The sequence below is a fragment of the Saccopteryx bilineata genome, chromosome 10 (genome assembly GCF_036850765.1).
Source record: "Saccopteryx bilineata isolate mSacBil1 chromosome 10, mSacBil1_pri_phased_curated, whole genome shotgun sequence".
NCBI classification, from domain to species: Eukaryota; Metazoa; Chordata; class Mammalia; order Chiroptera; family Emballonuridae; genus Saccopteryx; species Saccopteryx bilineata.
Window position 1 is genome coordinate 31,670,619 of NC_089499.1, and position 17,689 is coordinate 31,688,307.

The window sequence follows — 17,689 nt, forward strand, 5'->3', positions numbered from 1 at the left end:
ACTGATTTGACCATTTTACACAGTGCCTCAGAAACTTTTAATGATATAATGTTAAGATATATATCCTGTGCTACATCTTTGGATTGGGAACTAGGCTTTGACAATTTAGTTTTAACCAAGGGTCCACACTTAGTACATCTTTTTTGGGGCACAGATACCCCTCTTACTGGCTGTTTGGCCTGGGGCTATCGGGATGAAGTTACTTGCCTGGATGTTCTTACTTCATGCTGTTAATAGCCTGTAGGCTCCTTCTAGCTTAAAATATCATAGCTTTATTGTGCCTGGACATTACTCTCATGGAAACTCCTATAATTTGCAGCAATTACACTAGATTCTCTCTCTCATATCTTCTCATCAATTAAGATATCTTCTTCTTTCTGGTAGTCCTTTAAATTTGTGGTTTATCTTCTGGTTTTCTAGTCTGGTTATAGTTGGAATTATTATCGGTGAAATCACTATCATTTCAATGTGCCACTGTCTTAGACAAGATTCTTTGAATGCCAATAATAAAAGCCAATACAAGATTTCTTAGCCCAAAGAGGAATTCATATTAAAAATCAACAAAGGTATCTCGCTGAACTGATGAACAGGGATTTCAGTTGATCTTTCCAGATGGTTGAAAATCAGGAACTACAAATTCCAGATCTAATTCTCTGGAGTTGGTATAGGATGGGGCGGCCTGAATCACCATATTGATTCAGTCTGACTCCAGTTTTAGAATCAGTTTACTCAATAGGTTCTTTTACATATAGGGGGTTTGGTAATAGATATATCTGTTATAAATGTTCAGTTGTATATCTCTAGCTTACTTTTATATTTATTTTTTATTTTTTTATTTTTTCATTTTTTCTGAAGCTGGAAATGGGGAGAGACAGTCAGACAGACTCCCGCATGCGCCCGACCGGGATCCACCCGGCACGCCCACCAGGGGCGACGCTCTGCCCACCAGGGGGCGATAATCTGCCCATCCTGGGCGTCGCCATGTTGCGACCAGAGCCACTCTAGCGCCTGGGGCAGAGGCCACAGAGCCATCCCCAGCGCCCGGGCCATCTTTGCTCCAATGGAGCCTTGGCTGCGGGAGGGGAAGAGAGAGACAGAGAGGAAAGCGCGGCGGAGGGGTGGAGAAGCAAATGGGCGCTTCTCCTGTGTGCCCTGGCCGGGAATCGAACCCGGGTCTTCCGCACGCTAGGCCGACGCTCTACCGCTGAGCCAACCGGCCAGGGCTTACTTTTATATTTAAAGGCCATCAATTTAGAAGTGTAAGAATGATGACCCTTCCATAAATGATCATCATTTGAAATATTTCAAATAAGTTATTAAAATTTTCTTGTATAATCTTTGAAAGATTTAAGTGTGGACCAACGATCATAATTTGAAGTTTCTAGGAAAAATAAGTTTTAAGAAGTTAAAATTAATTCAGTATAATAATACTAAATATGTATCAAAATCAAGAAAAAAAATCACCTAGCAGAAAAAAAAGGCAAAGTAAAATAAAGAGAAGATAATATGGTGTAGGTCACCTTTCCCTTTTAAGTTTAGGGTTTTAATATAATTTCTTTAAAGTGGCACTTATGTAGCACTTATACTTTTTTTTTTTTTTAATTATGGGGGAGGCGAGGAGACAGAGAGACAGACTTCTGCTAGTGCCCCAACCAGGATCCACCCAGCAAGCCCTCTCTGGGGCGATGCTCTGTTCAACAGGAGCTTGCTCCGTTTCTCAGCAACCAAGCTACACTGCTCACAAAAATTAGGGGGTCAGGAAACATGCAAGTACTCCAGTACTTTCAGCCTTTTGTATAGTACATTTTCATCAATGAAATAAGTTGGTTTTGCATCTCATTTGCATAACAGAACAACTTTCTTGTCATTTGCTTTTCTGATGTTCTTGTTTAATAAAATAAGTCAAATGCTTCTTTTTTTAAATTCCTTCATATTCATTTTGAAATATCCCCTAATTTTTGTGAGCAGTATATTTTAGTACCTAAGGCAAGGCCACGGAGCCATCCTCAGCACCAGGGGCCAACTTGCTTGAGCCATTTGAGCCATCTCTGTGGGAGTGAGAGAGAGACACAGAGAGAGAGAGAGAAGAAGGAAGGAGAGGGGTGGAGAAAGCAGATGGTCTCCTGTGTGCCCTGACTGGAATTTGAACCTGGGACTTCCACATGCCAGGCTGATGCTCTACCACTGAGCCAGCCGGCCAGGGTCTTATTTTTGAAGTTAATAGTAGCAATGGTTCTCCTTTTAGAAAATTAATAATTCATTTTATTGGGAAAATTTAAATTGTTACACATTATCAAATTTTGGCAAGGATATTAGGATACCAGAGGTATTATATGCTGATGTGAGTATAAATTGATACAGATATCTGGAGAACAGTTGGGTAGTATCCAGTAAAATGGAAAATATACATATAACTCAGAAGTTCTACTTTCATATAGATAGCTCTTAGAGCAGTAGTTCTCAACCAGAGCAATTTTACTTCTCTGGGTATATTTGGCAATGTCTGGAGTTGTTACTTTTAGTTGTTACATCTGAAGAGCATCTAGTAGATGGATATCAGGGATGCTGCTGAACATCCTACAAGTCACAGGAAGATCCTCACAATAAAGAATTGTCCAATACAAAATGCAAATAATGCTGAAGTCGAGAAGCCTTTGTTTCAGAGAACGTAGTTCGCATGTTCTTACATGTGAACATAGAAACTTGTTCAAGGATATTTATTAAAACACTGTAATAGTGCAAAGTTAGAGACAACCTAAATGCTCACCAGTGGAGGAATGGGTAAATAAAATGTAGTATGCATATGTATGAATTCATTACTTTAAATAGTTAAAAGGAAAAAAAAAATATATATATATATAATCAGTAGATCTCAAAAATAGTGTGGCATGGGAAAAAGCAAGTGAACTTAGTGTGAGATTATTTTTGAAAATTGAAAAATCATATAAAATACAACTCTTATTTAAATATGTAAATAAAAATATAGACTATGAGGAGGTTACATGATACTGGCTGCCAAAAAGGCGGAAAGAAGAGGGAAATGGCGCTGGAGGTGGTGAGTGGTTGACTTAAACTTTGTGTCTCTACTTGTTCTTTAATAAATATACATAAAATGAAGCAAGTATGGTTTCATATTTATATGAATTTGAATGCATAATGTGAATACCAGTTGTTAAAAATTCTGGTTGGTGAGAGCATGGATATTTATAATATTGTTTATTGCTTTTATAGTTGTAAAATTTCTTTAAAGAAAAAGCTCATCCATGAATTCTATTTACAGCTTTTTCTCCATTCAGATTTTGTGGTGCTTAGTGAGAGCATGCACTTTCTAGCTTCAGTTCTTCCTGTCTAGGAAGTTAGCTTGGCTTCTTATGGACAGGAATGTAACTATTTTTACATTTTTTTTTTAAATAAATTTTTATTAATGTTAATGGGATGACATTAATATTTCAGGGTACATATATTCAAAGAAAACATGTCTAGGTTATCTTGTCATTAAATTATGTTGCATACCCCTCACCCAGAGTCAGATTGTCCTCCGTCACCCTCTGTCTAGTTTTCTCTGTGCCCCTCCCCCTCCCCCTAACTCTCTCCCTCCCTCCCTCCTGCGTCCTCCCTCCCCCCACCCCTGGTAACCACCACTCTCTTGTCCATGTCTCTTAGTCTCATTTTTATATTCCACCAATGTATGGAATCATGTAGTTCTTGTTTTTTTCTGATTTACTTATTTCACTCCGTATGATGTTATCAAGATCCCACCATTTTGCTGTAAATGATCTGATGTCATCATTTCTTATGGCTGAGTAGTATTCCATAGTGTATATGTGCCACATCTTCTTTATCCAGTCTTCTATTGAAGGGCTTTTTGGTTGTTTCCATGTCTTGGCCACTGTGAACAGTGCTGCAATGAACATAGGGCTACATGTGTCTTTACGTATCAATGATTCTGAGGTTTTGGGGTATATACCCAGTAGAGGGATTGCTGGGTCATAAGGTAGTTCTATTTGCAGTTTTTTGAGGAACCACCATACTTTCCTCCATAATGGTTGTACTACTTTACATTCCCACCAACAGTGTATGAGGGTTCCTTTTTCTCCGCAGCCTCTCCAACACTTGCTATTACCCGTCTTGTTGATAATAGCTAATCTAACAGGGGTGAGGTGGTATCTCATTGTAGTTTTGATTTGCATTTCTCTAATAACTAATGAAGCTGAGCATCTTTTCATATATCTGTTGGCCATTTGTATCTCTTCCTGGGAGAAGTGTCTGTTCATGTCCTCTTCCCATTTTTTTATTGGATTGTTTGTTTGTTTGTTGTTGAGTTTTATGAGTTCTTTGTAAATTTTGGATATTAGGCCCTTATCTGAGCTATTGTTTGAAAATATCAGTTCCCATTTAGTTGGCTGTCTGTTTATTTTGGTATCGGTTTCTCTTGCTGAGCAAAAACTTTTTATTCTGATGTAGTCCCATTCATTTATCTTTGCCTTCACTTCTCTTGCCATTGGAGTCAAGTTCATAAAATGTTCTTTAAAACCCAGGTCCATGATTTTAGTACCTATGTCTTCTTCTATGTACTTTATTGTTTCAGATCTTATATTTAGGTCTTTGATCCATTTTGAATTAATTTTAGTACACGGGGACAGGCTGTAGTCGAGTTTCATTCTTTTGCATGTGGCTTTCCAGTTTTCCCAACACCATTTGTTGAAGAGGCTTTCTTTTCTCCATTTTGCGTTGTTGGCCCCCTTATCAAAGATTATTTGACCATATATATGTGGTTTTATTTCTGGGCTTTCTGTTCTGTTCCATTGGTCTGAGTGTCTATTTTTCCGCCAGTACCATACAGTTTTGATTATTGTGGCCCTATAATATAGTTTAAAGTCAGGTATTGTAATGCCCCCAGCTCCATTCTTTTTCCTTAGGATTGCTTTAGCTATTCGGGGTTTTTTATAGTTCCATATAAATCTTATGATTTTTTGTTCCATTTCTTTAAAAAATGTCATAGGAATTTTGATGGGAATTGCATTAAATTTATATATTACTTTGGGGAATATGGCCTTTTTAATTATATTTATTCTTCCTATCCAAGAACAAGGAATATTTTTCCATCTCATTGTGTCTTTTTCTATTTCTCTTAGCAATGTCTTGTAGTTTTCGTTATATAGGTCCTTTACATTCTTTGTTATGTTTATTCCTAGGTATTTTATTTTTTTTGTTGCAATCGTGAAGGGGATTATTTTTTTGAGTTCGTTTTCTAATATTTCATTGTTGGCATATAGAAAGGCTATGGACTTTTGTATGTTGATTTTGTATCCTGCGACCTTACTGTATTGGTTTATTGTTTCTAGTAATTTTTTTGTGGAGTCCTTCGGGTTTTCGATGTATAGGATCATATCATCAGCAAAAAGTGATACCTTTACTTCTTCTTTTCCGATATGGATGCCTTTTATTTCTTTGTCTTGTCTGATTGCTCTGGCCAGAACTTCTAGCACCACGTTAAATAAGAGTGGAGAGAGTGGACAACCCTGTCTTGTTCCTGATTTAAGGTGGAAAGTCCTCAGTTTTACGCCATTTAATATGATGTTGGCTGATGGTTTATCATATATGGCCTCTATCATGTTGAGATATTTTCCTTCTATACCCATTTTGTTGGAGTCTTAAACATAAAATTGTGTTGTATTTTATCGAAAGCCTTTTCTGCGTCTATTGATAAGATCATGTGGTTTTTGTTCTTTGTTTTGTTGATATGGTGTATTACGTTAACCGTTTTACGTATGTTGAACCATCCTTGAGATTCTGGGATGAATCCCACTTGATCATGATGTATTATTTTTTTAATATATTGTTGTATTCGATTTGCTAGTATTTTGTTTAGTATTTTAGCATCTGTATTCATTAGAGATATTGGTCTGTAGTTTTCTTTCTTTGTGCCATCCTTGCCTGGTTTTGGTATGAGGGTTATGTTAGCCTCATAAAATGTGTTTGGAAGTATTGCTTCTTCTTCAATTTTTTGGAAGACTTTGAGTAGAATAGGAACCAAGTCTTCTTTGAATGTTTGATAGAATTCACTAGTGTAATCGTCAGGGCCTGGACTTTTATTTTTGGGGAGGTTTTTAATAGTTTTTTCTATTTCCTCCCTGCTGATTGGTCTGTTTAGGTTTTCTGCTTCTTCATGACTCAGTTTAGGAAGGTTGTATTGTTCTAGGAATTTATCCATTTCTTCTAGATTGTTGTATTTGGTGGCATATAGTTTTTCATAGTATTCTACAATAATTCTTTGTATATCTATGATGTCTGTGGTGATTTCTCCTCTTTCATTTTGGATTTTATTTATTTGAGTCCTGTGTCTTTTTTCCTTGGTGAGTCTTGCCAAGGGTTTGTCGATTTTGTTGATCTTTTCAAAGAACCAGCTCCTTGTTTTATTGATTTTTTCTAGTCTTTCTGTTCTCTATTTCGTTTATTTCTGCTCTGATTTTTATTATCTCCTTTCTTCGACTGGTTTTGGGTTGTCTTTGTTCTTCTTTTTCTAGCTCCTTAAGGTGTGAAGTTAAGTGGTTTACTTCGGCTCTCTCTTGTTTGTTCATATAGGCCTGAAGTGATATGAACTTTCCTCTTATTACTGCTTTTGCTGCATCCCAGAGATTCTGATATGTCGTATTTTCATTTTCATTTGTCTGTATATATCTTTTGATCTCTGCACTTATTTCTTCTTTGACCCATTCATTTTTTAGAAGTATGTTGTTTAGTTTCCATAATTTTGTGGGTTTTTCCTCCTCTTTTTTACAGTTGAATTCTAGTTTCAAGGCTTTATGATCAGAAAATATGCTTGGTACAATTTCAATTTTTCTAAATTTGCTGATATTGTCTTTGTGGCCCAACATATGGTCAATTCTTGAGAATGTTCCATGTACACTAGAGAAAAATGTATACTCTGTCGCTTTGGGATGAAGTGTCCTGTAGATGTCTATCATATCCAGGTGTTGTAGTATTTCGTTTAAGGCCACTATATCTTTATTGATTCTCTGTTTGGATGACCGATCTAGAGCCGTCAGCGGTGTATTGAGGTCTCCAAGTATGATTGTATTTTTGTCAGTTTTTGTTTTAAGGTCAATAAGTAGCTGTCTTATATATTTTGGTGCTCCTTGGTTTGGTGCATATATATTAAGGATTGTTATGTCTTCTTGATTCAGTGTCCCCTTAATCATTATGAAATGACCATTTTTGTCTCTGAGTACTTTTTTTGTCTTATAGTCAGCATTATCAGATATGAGTATTGCTACACCTGCTTTTTTTTGGGTGTTGTTTGCTTGGAGTATTGTTTTCCAGCCTTTCACTTTGAATTTGTTTTTATCCTTGTTGCTTAGATGAGTTTCTTGTAGGCAGCATACAGTTGGATTTTCTTTTTTAATCCATTCTGCTACTCTGTGTCTTTTTATTGGTAAGTTTAATCCATTTACATTTAGTATAATTATTGACACTTGTGGGTTCCCTGTTGCCATTTTATAAATTGCTTTCTGTTAGTTTTGTATCTTGTTTGATTCTTCTCTTTTGTTTTTCTATCATTTGTTTTTGTTTGTTTGTATTCCATACTTCTTTCTTCTGTTGCTACCTTTTTTAAGTCAAGTGTTTTTGTGGTGGTTTTTTCAAGGGTGGTTACCATTAAGTAATGAAAAGGGTACCTACCATATTCATTGTAGTACCCTTTCTTATGAGTATTTCTGCGCTTCATCGTCCTTTGCTACTGTTAATCTTCATCCTTTCTCCCCCTTTTTTTCTTTTGTTGTCACAGTTTAAGTTTGGTTTTATTGTTTTCTTGGTGGAGATGTTACTTGTGGTTTTGTTTTCTTTTGTTCTTTGAATCTGGTTGGAAAACCCCCTTTAGTATTTCCTGGAGTGGGGGCTTTCTGATGATAAATTCTCTCATCTTTTCTGTATTTGTGAATATTTTTATATCTCCTTCGTACTTGAAGGATAGCTTTGATGGGTATAGTATTCTTGGCTGAAAGTTTCTGTCTTTCAGGGCTTTGAATATTGGGGTCCACTCTCTTCTAGCTTGTAGAGTTTCTGCTGAGAAGTCTGATGATAATCTAATAGGTCTTCCTTTATATGTTGTATTCTTCTTTTCCCTGGCTGCCTTGAGAATTTTTTCTTTGTTATTGTTTTGTGTCATCTTCATTATGATGTGCCTTGGAGTGGGTTTGTTGGGGTTAAGAAAACTCGGTGTTCTGTTTGCTTCTTGAATTTGAGGCTTTAGTTCTTTCCACAGGCTTGGGAAGTTCTCATCTATTATTTGTTTGAGTATATTCTCCATTCCATTTTCTTTCTCTTCTCCCTCTGATATACCTATTATTCTTATGTTATTCTTTCTGATGGAGTCAGACAATTCCTGTAGGGCTTTCTCGTTTTTTATTATTTTTGAGTCTCTTTCTTCTTCTCTCTGTTGTGCCTGAAGTTGCTTGTCTTCTATTTCACTAATCCTATCTTCTATCTGGGCTGTTCTATTAGCTAAGCTTGTTATCTCGTTTTTCAGTTCGTGAATTGAGTTTTTCATTTCTGTTTGATTTGTTTTTATAGTTTCAATTTCCTTGGTAATATATTCTTTGTGATTGTTGAGTTGTTTTCTGATTTCCCTAAATTGCCTTTCTGTGTTTTCTTGTATATCTCTGAGTATTTTTAAGATTTCTATTTTAAATTCTCTGTCATTTGGCTCCAAGGCTTCCAGTATGTTAAATCTTTTCTCCATAGATCTTTCCACATCTATTTGTGTTACCTCTCTATCTTTTGTATCCATAATATTCGATTTCCTTTTTCTTATTGGCATCTGAAGGTGGTCTTGTTGATATTGTTAATTAGAATTAATAAAGAATAAAAAGGGGGGGGAAAAAAGAAAAGAAAAACACTCCACACTCAAAAAAAGTAATGATTTATTATTTTCCCCTTTTTCCTTTCTTCTCCTCCCCTCCTCTCACCTCTTTAGGTAAATATTGTGATGACCTGTGAATTATATTATGCTAAATGGAACAAAAACTGCCTATAACAGAGGGCCTGATTTGGGGTGAAGAGTTCAAGGGGCAAAAAAGGGAGTAGGGACCTACTAAATGCAAAAAAAAAAAAAAAAAAAAAAAAAAAAAGGATATCTTAGACAAGCATAAAATGATTAAAATGATTTGCTTGTAAGTGATGGTCGACTAAGAGATATAGTGAGAGGGATAAGAGGGAAACTGAAAAAAGGAGAGAAAAAATAATATTTAAAGAAGAAAAAAATAAAAATAATAAGTAAAAATCTGTTGTATTAAGTGGAGTGAAGACTAAATACAATGGAGACTTTGGGTTGGGAGGAATGTTAGTGAGTTAAAAAGCAATGTAAAAAGTACCCAAAATGCCACAAAAACAAACAAACAATGGAAAACCAAAAACAAAAGCAGAAAATAAAAAAAAAAAAAAAAAAAGAACAAGCAAGAAAAACAAAAAAAAACTTGAGTCCCAAATTAAATAATTTGTTCGTGATTGAGGATTAAATGAGAGGAAAAGTAAAAGGAGAAAAGAAGGAACGAATAGAAAGGAAAAAATAAGAAAAAGAAACGAAGGAAGAAAAAAAGGAAAGGGGAAAAAAACAAAAAAGAACAAAAAGAAATCAAAAGGGGAGAGAGTGAGAGTTAAGGGTTTTGGAGTGTAACCCTAAGGGAGAGTAAGGATGAAGAAAAGAAATAAAATGTAACACTCATGGGTAGTGTAGTTCAAGAAAAGGGTAGCATAAGATGGGCAGAGAATAAAAGGACCGAGATGGAGGAAATACAAATAAAGGCAATAAGAAAGAAGAGAGAAACAACAACAAGAATTAGTGGAACAAGTTATAAAGTCTGTGGATTTTTCTTGATATTGAGAGGTTAACTTCTTCCTTTTTCTTTTCTCTCCCTCTTCCTTGTCGGTGACTCTGTACCCCAGGTTCTGCCCCTGTGTCACGCTTAGGTAGGGATTTGCAGTTGATGGGATTCTATGGCAATGTCATATAATTGGCTTTAGTCTCGCTGGTAGTCAAGGCTTGTTGGCGTTTGTAGAGTCCAACAATGAGAGAGTTTGCTTTCCTGGAGTTTCTCCCGTAGTCTCCCCTTTCTGAAATAGCAGCCTGGTGATCCAGCTATGAGGCTGCCACTGCTTCTGTCTGGGGAGTAAGAGGCTCAAAGAGCTGGGAAATCCCCACTCTATCCTCACTCAGCCCAAGGCTCTGGGTAAGGCTCTGGCAGTCAGAGCCTCCAGCGTAATCAGGTGGGGCTGGGAGTCAATTGTTGTCAAGGTGACTGTTCAGCGCCTACCATTCAGTTGGACCACTCAACCCAGGCTTTCCACACTTTGTAGCCTGTTTTGGCTGGAAAGAAGATGCACTATTCGCTGCTTGCTATATAGATCTTAATATCTGCCAAGTCCCTCTTGTTAGGTATATCCCTGAATATGGAGGCTCTGTCAATCAGATATTGCCCCCGCCCCTCTAGCGAAAGGCACTGAAAAATATTATGCCTCTTTTCTTGGATCACTGAACTGGGAGAGATCTTATCAATTAGAGCCCCGTGGGTGCGTAGATTTCGTGGGTTAAGCTAATTTCAGTGATTGGATCCGCAGCTGTGCTCCAGAGAGTATTTCAGGCTGCCTACGCGCCCCTCGCCCAACGCTTAATTGTTAGCTCGAATGGCTGGGTGAGGTGCCCCGTCCACGGAGAGAATCTCCTGACTAGGAAAGACAGGTTTGGCGCCCCTCCCAGACTATGGCACGGGGCCCGCGGCTTCTCAGAGCACGCCGGTGGTTGCCGGCAGGGACGTGGGGGCTCAGGGCGCGCGTGGCTTCTCAGAGCACGCTGGTGGTTGCCGGCACTCCCCGGGAGGCGGCTGGGGGGGGGGGCGCGGCCTCTCAGAGCACACCGGTGGTTGCCGGCACTCCCCGGGACGCAGCTGGGGGGGGCGCGGCTTCCCAGAGCACTCCGGTGGTTGTCGGGACGGATGTGGCCGCTCCGGACGCGCGCAGCTTCCCAGAGCACTGCGGTGGTTGCCGGCACGGATGTGGCCGCTCGGGGCGCGCATGCGCGGCTTCTCAGAGCACGCCGGTGGTTGCCGGCACGGATATGGCCGCTTGTGACGCGCGCAGCTTCCCAGAGCACTCCGGTGGTTGCCGGCACGGATGTGGCCGCTCGGGACGCGCGCAGCTTCCCAGAGCACTCCGGTGGTTGCCGGCACGGATGTGGCCGCTCGGGGCGCGCATGCGCGGCTTCTCAGAGCACGCCGGTGGTTGCCGGCACTCCCCGGGACTCCGCGGCTCGGGGCGCGCGCGCGGCTTCTCAGAACGTGGTTGTGGGGGGCGAGTGGCCTCTCAGAGCACGCGGTGGCTGTGGGCACTCCCCGGGACGCGGCTGGGTGGGGGGGCGCGGCTTCTCAGAGCACGCCGGCGGTTGTGGGCACTCCCCGGGACGCGGCAAGTGGGGGGGGCGTGCGGCTTCTCAGAGCACGCTGGTGGTTGCCGGCACTCCCCGGGACCCCGCGCAGGCAGCTGCAAGCGTGGGTTGACTCACCACAGGCGTATTCCCTCCTCAGCAACAGTCCTTTTGCTTTCAGTGTGTGTGTGGAACTCTAGGATGCTCCGAAGATAAATTTTTCTGTTTCTAGTTGACAAATTTGTTGAGATTTTGGGGAGATCTGTCGGACGCGCTGCTCACAGCGCCATCTTCGTGACGTCACTCTATTTTTACATATTTATTGTTTAGTTTATGTATAGAGTTGTGGAGAAACTCTACTGACTGTCATTAGTCACTAAATTTGTGCTTAATTCACAAAAGTGAAAACCATCATAAAGAACTCCAACAACTTTATTTTATTTTTCCTGATTTTGCATATTAGAATATATAGAAATAATTGGGCCTTCAGCAGAAACATGATGTATTTTTCCTATTTAAATACTTTGTTGCATTGATTTTATTGTTGTTGTAACAGTATTTGGTTATAGTAGTTTAATCTTTCCAGTAACTCTTTAGGAAATTAAATTTAGGTATCTGAGTACTTCTAGGAATTTAACTTATAAAATATACTTTCAGATCTTAACATTTCTGAGTAACTTTTACTTAACTGAAAATTTTATAATTGTTCTTGAAGAGAGAAAAGAGATATAGTGTTATAGCTAATGAATACTTTTTAGAACACAAAGATCAGTTTTTGATACATTAACATAAAATAAAGTGGAGATAGTGTATGACCTGTAATTTTATTTTAGTGATATAAAAATAAGTGTCTCAAATACAGTGTAATTAAAAGTTATAATAACTATTCACAATTTCTTTAAATTTAAATTATTTCAAATTAAATAACTTAGATTAAAATTGCATTTATAATTGCCTAGAAGTTTATAATTTTTAAACAAAACGCATTTACCAAAAATGATCCCAAAGTTTAGAAAACTTACTAATTTAAATTAAAAAACTTAAAATAACCTTTAGTTAATAATTTTTGTTTACCTTTGTTAGAACTTAAATGCAAAAATAATAACCTCTATCCCTTTATATGTAGATGTCAATCCAGTCAAAAAGTGACTGAAAATTAATGACTACATTTTAAAAACTGCAGTTCTTAAAATTTAGATTAGTATAATTTTAAATTTTATACAAATTATAAAAATGGCTCAATTATAAAATTCATAAAGATAATTTAAGATAATTTAAGCTTAAATGTATAATTATGAATAGCTTTGACTCCTTAACTATATGGAATTGAAATACATCATATAACCTTTTTAGATAATTTTTATAATTAGGTGAGAACAAGGCCTGAACTATCTCCATTCAATTTTCTTGCTAATATTTGCAATTTAGTACTCGAGTTAATCCTTAATTGCTGAAAAAGAGTCTATAACATGGTTATCAATTATTTTTCTATAATACAATATGTAATAAATTTTAAGGATGAGTTATTCAAGAAATAAATGTTGGTTAAATAGCTTACTAGTGAGGTGTGTGTGCTTGCATACCTGTGTGTATCTGTGTTTGTGTGTGTGTGTAAAAGTAGAGTTGATTTTTGGTGGATTCAATTTTGATGGAAAAGAATAGCTGATTAAACATAGAAACTAACTGGAATTACTTTTCCTTTAGGGTATACAATGCTTGCCTCTTCACAAAAGGCTTGATGTTCTGGTGTGAGCAGAAGGATGACCCTTCAGCTTACCCTGTTAGCACTGGATATATGAAGAACTAGAATAAACATGGTGCATTCTTTTCAGTTGATTTTTAGTGAGATAATATGGAATAGGACAAATTAATTCAATTATTTTGAAATAATAATACCAAAGAAAATGAATGATTACTATTAACAAGTTTGGGGTTATTTCCGACTCACATATGTATGAATTCATTGTGTGTTTGAGCATCTATTTAGGGTGGTTTTTATGGAAATGCTTATGTGTCTGACTTAAAATGTTAATCTTCAGATATTATCAATTTTACTTATTAGAGTTTCCCTGTAATAAGCTCAGCTCCTCTTTTGACAGATACAGAGGTGAACTAGACTTATCTCTCTAGTTTTAAGCCTTTTGCAAATGTTTACAGTAAAGAATTTTGGCTTTGTGTCGTTTTTATTATGGATGAAATAAAAACACTTTGCAGTTTGCTTTTATTTACAAATATATTTTAAAAGTACATTAATTTTTAATGTTAGTGGTATCTTACTTAAAAACTTGTTTATTCACTTTTATATTTTAAGTAGGCATCAGGACATACTAGTGAAAAGTTTACAATTATGGGAAACTTTCCTATACATGACTGTGTGTATGTATTTAGGTAATTTTTTTTCTGGGTCTTTAAATATAAGTATGTAAGTATCTTTTTAAAGCCTGTATTTTTCTTTCCACAAAGAAAACTTGAAGCCACTAAGAATACACAAAGATGTGATTATAAATTAGGGTAAAAACTCAAAAGGCACCTTACATTATTTCATTTTTTTCATCTTTATATTGGGATGGGTTGGTGGCTGTCAAAATTTTAAATTATATGGCCTTATATTCTCATAGCTGAATCATGTGTCTGGCTAAAAGAATGTCTTTTTTTCCCCTTCAAACTTTACCTTATTTTCCAGCTTAAATCAGTGGTAAGATTCAGCTGGTTTACACTGGTTCGGCAGAACTGATGCCTAATTTTTTGCTGAGTTCGGCTCACCAGTTGTTAAAATGGCACTTGTAATCAGGTTTCTCTTTAAGGTGGACGCCTGGGCAGCCGCCCATGTGGAAGTCACAAATTTACATTCCTTACTCTTTTTTAATGTTCATCTATGCAACAGCGTATTGTAAGCACTCATAGTGATGTTCATTCTGTCCATAGGTGAAAAAAACTGGCAAGTGAGGATGCCAATCAAGAAGCAATGTGGAAATATCTTAAGTAACAGTTTTATTGTTATTTGTATTATTTAATATTTTTTCATTAATACTTTAAAACACTTTCTTATAACATAATCTAGTTTTGTGTAATTTTTTAATTTTCTTATTTAACTATTAAATATACAAAATAATAAACTACTTTTTGGTATATCATTTTTTTATACCTAAAATAGTCATTACGGCAGAGAACTGGTTGTTAAATTATTTGAATCTCACAACTGGTTTAAATCCATCATTATTTTAAACCACCAAGTTAAGATGTTTTGTGTCTTTTACCCGCTCTGTCATTAACTTTGAATCAATATAGCTATGGAATAGTTTGGAGAAGAATTTCTCCTATTTATGGACCTTTCCCCTGATTTTTTAAAATGGCTTGAACTTTTGATTTTTCATGGTTAAGTATAGATGGCAATTTTTGCCTTGCTCAGCCTTTATCTATTTTTACTTGTTAGTAGTTTTAAATATGTCAATTGCTTGCTTTTTTTTCTTATTTTTTCATTTTTATGTGGTAATAATGAGGGTTTAGAAAATAGAAGTATTCTAGAAAATATAGAGAATTTTAAAGCATTCCTAATTCTAATATTCTATTAATGATAGTTATGAGACTTGCAGACAGTAGAATTGATACAGATATGAAGGTATGTATACCCAATAACAACTGGGTAATTCAAGGCAGTGTAAAATACTTCTAAAGATAAGAAAGATGTGATTTCTGTTAGATGCATCCATTATGAAGGCATAACCAGAAAAATGTGCAGTAGAGTAGAAATAAAAAAATAACAGAAATACAGAAAATGGAAGTATTTGTAGAAGCTTGAAGTAGGAATGATTAGTTCTACAGAGTGAGATGAACAAAGTAATCAATATGTCGAGGTAAATTGTTAGGAATGATGGATGTAGCATCTGGTTAGGAGTGACTTGTGTAAAGCTGACAAATGTGATATGTGAATGTTAGTAAGTTGAAAACTACTTGGGCATAGAGACGTTAGCTTCTTACTAACAGCTAAAGAGAAACATGCATTTTTTTTGTACCAGTTTGGAAAGATTTAGCTTATAGATTTTGCTTCACCTTTAAAAAAAAATCAGCAAATTCCAAGTAATAAAATACATTGAAGCTTGAATCTAGCTACTTTTTAGAAGATGCTTTTCCTCATCTAGGCCAAATTTTTATGAAAATAATAATAAGTATAATATGTGTTCATTGTAGGAAAATTAGAAAGTAATGAAAAGTACGGGGATAGTGACAGGTAGTTACAGTTCCCAAAGCCTAAACCACTATTTTCATTTCAATTAATTATGTTCTCTTGATTTCTATGAGGTCTCAGCCCTTCACTATAGATATAGAGATCAGATGTATATATAAATATATACTGTGTGTGTATATATATGTGTGTTATGTGTACGCACTTTTACATAAAATGGGTTATTTTATATGAAATATTTTACAGCCTGTCCTTTTCCATTTAATATTATGAACATTTCTCATATATATGTGTTTGTATGTGTGTATTTTAACATAAAGTGGGTTATTTTATATGAAATGTTTTATATCCTGTTCTTTTTTTGTTTAGTGTTATGAGTGTTTCTTTTTATCAGTAAAATTATTGAAAGTAATATTAAGTGACTACATCACATTCTATTCTGAGATTATCCCCACATTTATTTAAGCATTTACCCATTGTTAAACATTCAGGTTTTCTTTCATATATGTGTACACACACATATAAATACATATGTATTATGTTACATATAATTTACAGTGAAACACTGTAATGAAAAACTTTGAGTACATTTCCCATTTCCTCTGAAGGGTTGTAACCTCTCTTGTAGTCTGGTCCGTTTAACTCATTCTGGCTGTTTTCCTTAGTAAAAAGAACCCTAATTTTATACCTGGGCTTTATTTTATTACCAATTTGGAGACTACATTTTCTATCCTTCTAAGTGGTTGGATATAGCCAAAGCACTAAGGTATGCTTTATAAACTGTAAGCTGAAATGTGAGAGTTAGCAGGGAACCTTTCTTTCCCCTTCCTTCTCTTTGCTGCCGGCAACGTGGGTGTGTTAGCTGGCATTCCCATAACCTTCCTGGAGTTTGAGCTGACTTTGAATAGAACAGGATGTGCCACAGCAAAAGGATGGGAGGAGCTTGGGCCCCTGGTGTTGGAGTTGCCTCATCAGCCTTCAGTTGGACATTTACATGGGAGAAATTATCTCCCTTTGTTTTTTCCTCTTAAGTTATTTTACACACACACACACACACACACACACACACACATTTTTAATCTACAGAGACAGAGTGAGAGTCAGAGAGAGGGATAGATAAGGACAGACAGACAAGAACGAAGAGAGATGAGAAGCATCAATCATTAGTTTTTGTTGTGACACCTTAGTTCATTGATTGATTTCTCATATGTACCTTGACTGTGGGGCTACAGCAGACCGATTAACCCCTTGCTCAAGCCAGTGACCTTGGGTCCAAGCTGGTGAGCTTTGCTCAAACCAGATGAGCCCGCGCTCAAGCTGGCGACCTCAGTGTCTCGAACCTGGGTCCTCTGCATCCCAGTCCAATGCTCTATCCACTCGCCACTGCCTGGTCAGGGTTATTTATTTTTTTAATTCAAATTTTCTTTTTGGCTGGGGAAGGATAGGATTAATCTTATCTGATGAAGGATACTGTTGTTGAATGCTCTATGTAGTAATGTGATAGGTCAAATCAAACATGCATTGTGTCATGGTAGATTCTAGATCCAGGATGAAACCAAAATCTATTTTGAGACTAGAGAGAGATTAATTGGTATTGAAAAGAAAACATTTAAAATAATTTCTTGAGCTGTTTGATGATTATATTGCTGAATTTGGTCAAATGCTTTTACTAATTATCATAAATATTCTTTCAGAAAACACTGGATAGCTTTCATATGCTCTAATATTAACTTTATTTGAAGAATTTTGATAAATGAATTTTAAAATTTTATAAATGTAGACTTATGTTTTAGTATTGATTCTAAGAAAGTTATTCATAACTTCAGTGAAATAAATGAAGGATACACATTAAAAACTTTATTAGACTATTTTTGGAGCAGTTTTAGGTTTACAGAATAATTGAGCAGAAAGTAGATAGTTTCTATATACCCATTTTCCAAGCTTTACATCCCTAAACCAAATCTATATTATTCTATAGAGATAATCCATACACTTCAACAATCATTTTATTCTAATCCAGGGTTTTCCACCCTCAGCACCATTAATATTTTAGGCCAGGTAATTCTTGGTTGGGCGGGGGCTATCGTGTC

The 17,689-nt window shown here is 36.5% G+C and overlaps 1 protein-coding gene and 1 non-coding gene across 4 annotated transcripts in view; one reads left to right on the plus strand and one right to left on the minus strand.

Annotated features, from left to right (window-relative positions):
• TBC1D5 (TBC1 domain family member 5) overlaps nucleotides 1–17,689 on the plus strand; it is a 545,405-nt gene that overhangs the window by 29,762 nt on the left and 497,954 nt on the right. The window lies entirely within an intron of this gene.
• TRNAA-AGC (transfer RNA alanine (anticodon AGC)) lies at nucleotides 1,149–1,224 on the minus strand. The gene has a single exon. It is a non-coding gene; the product is annotated as a tRNA-Ala (tRNA).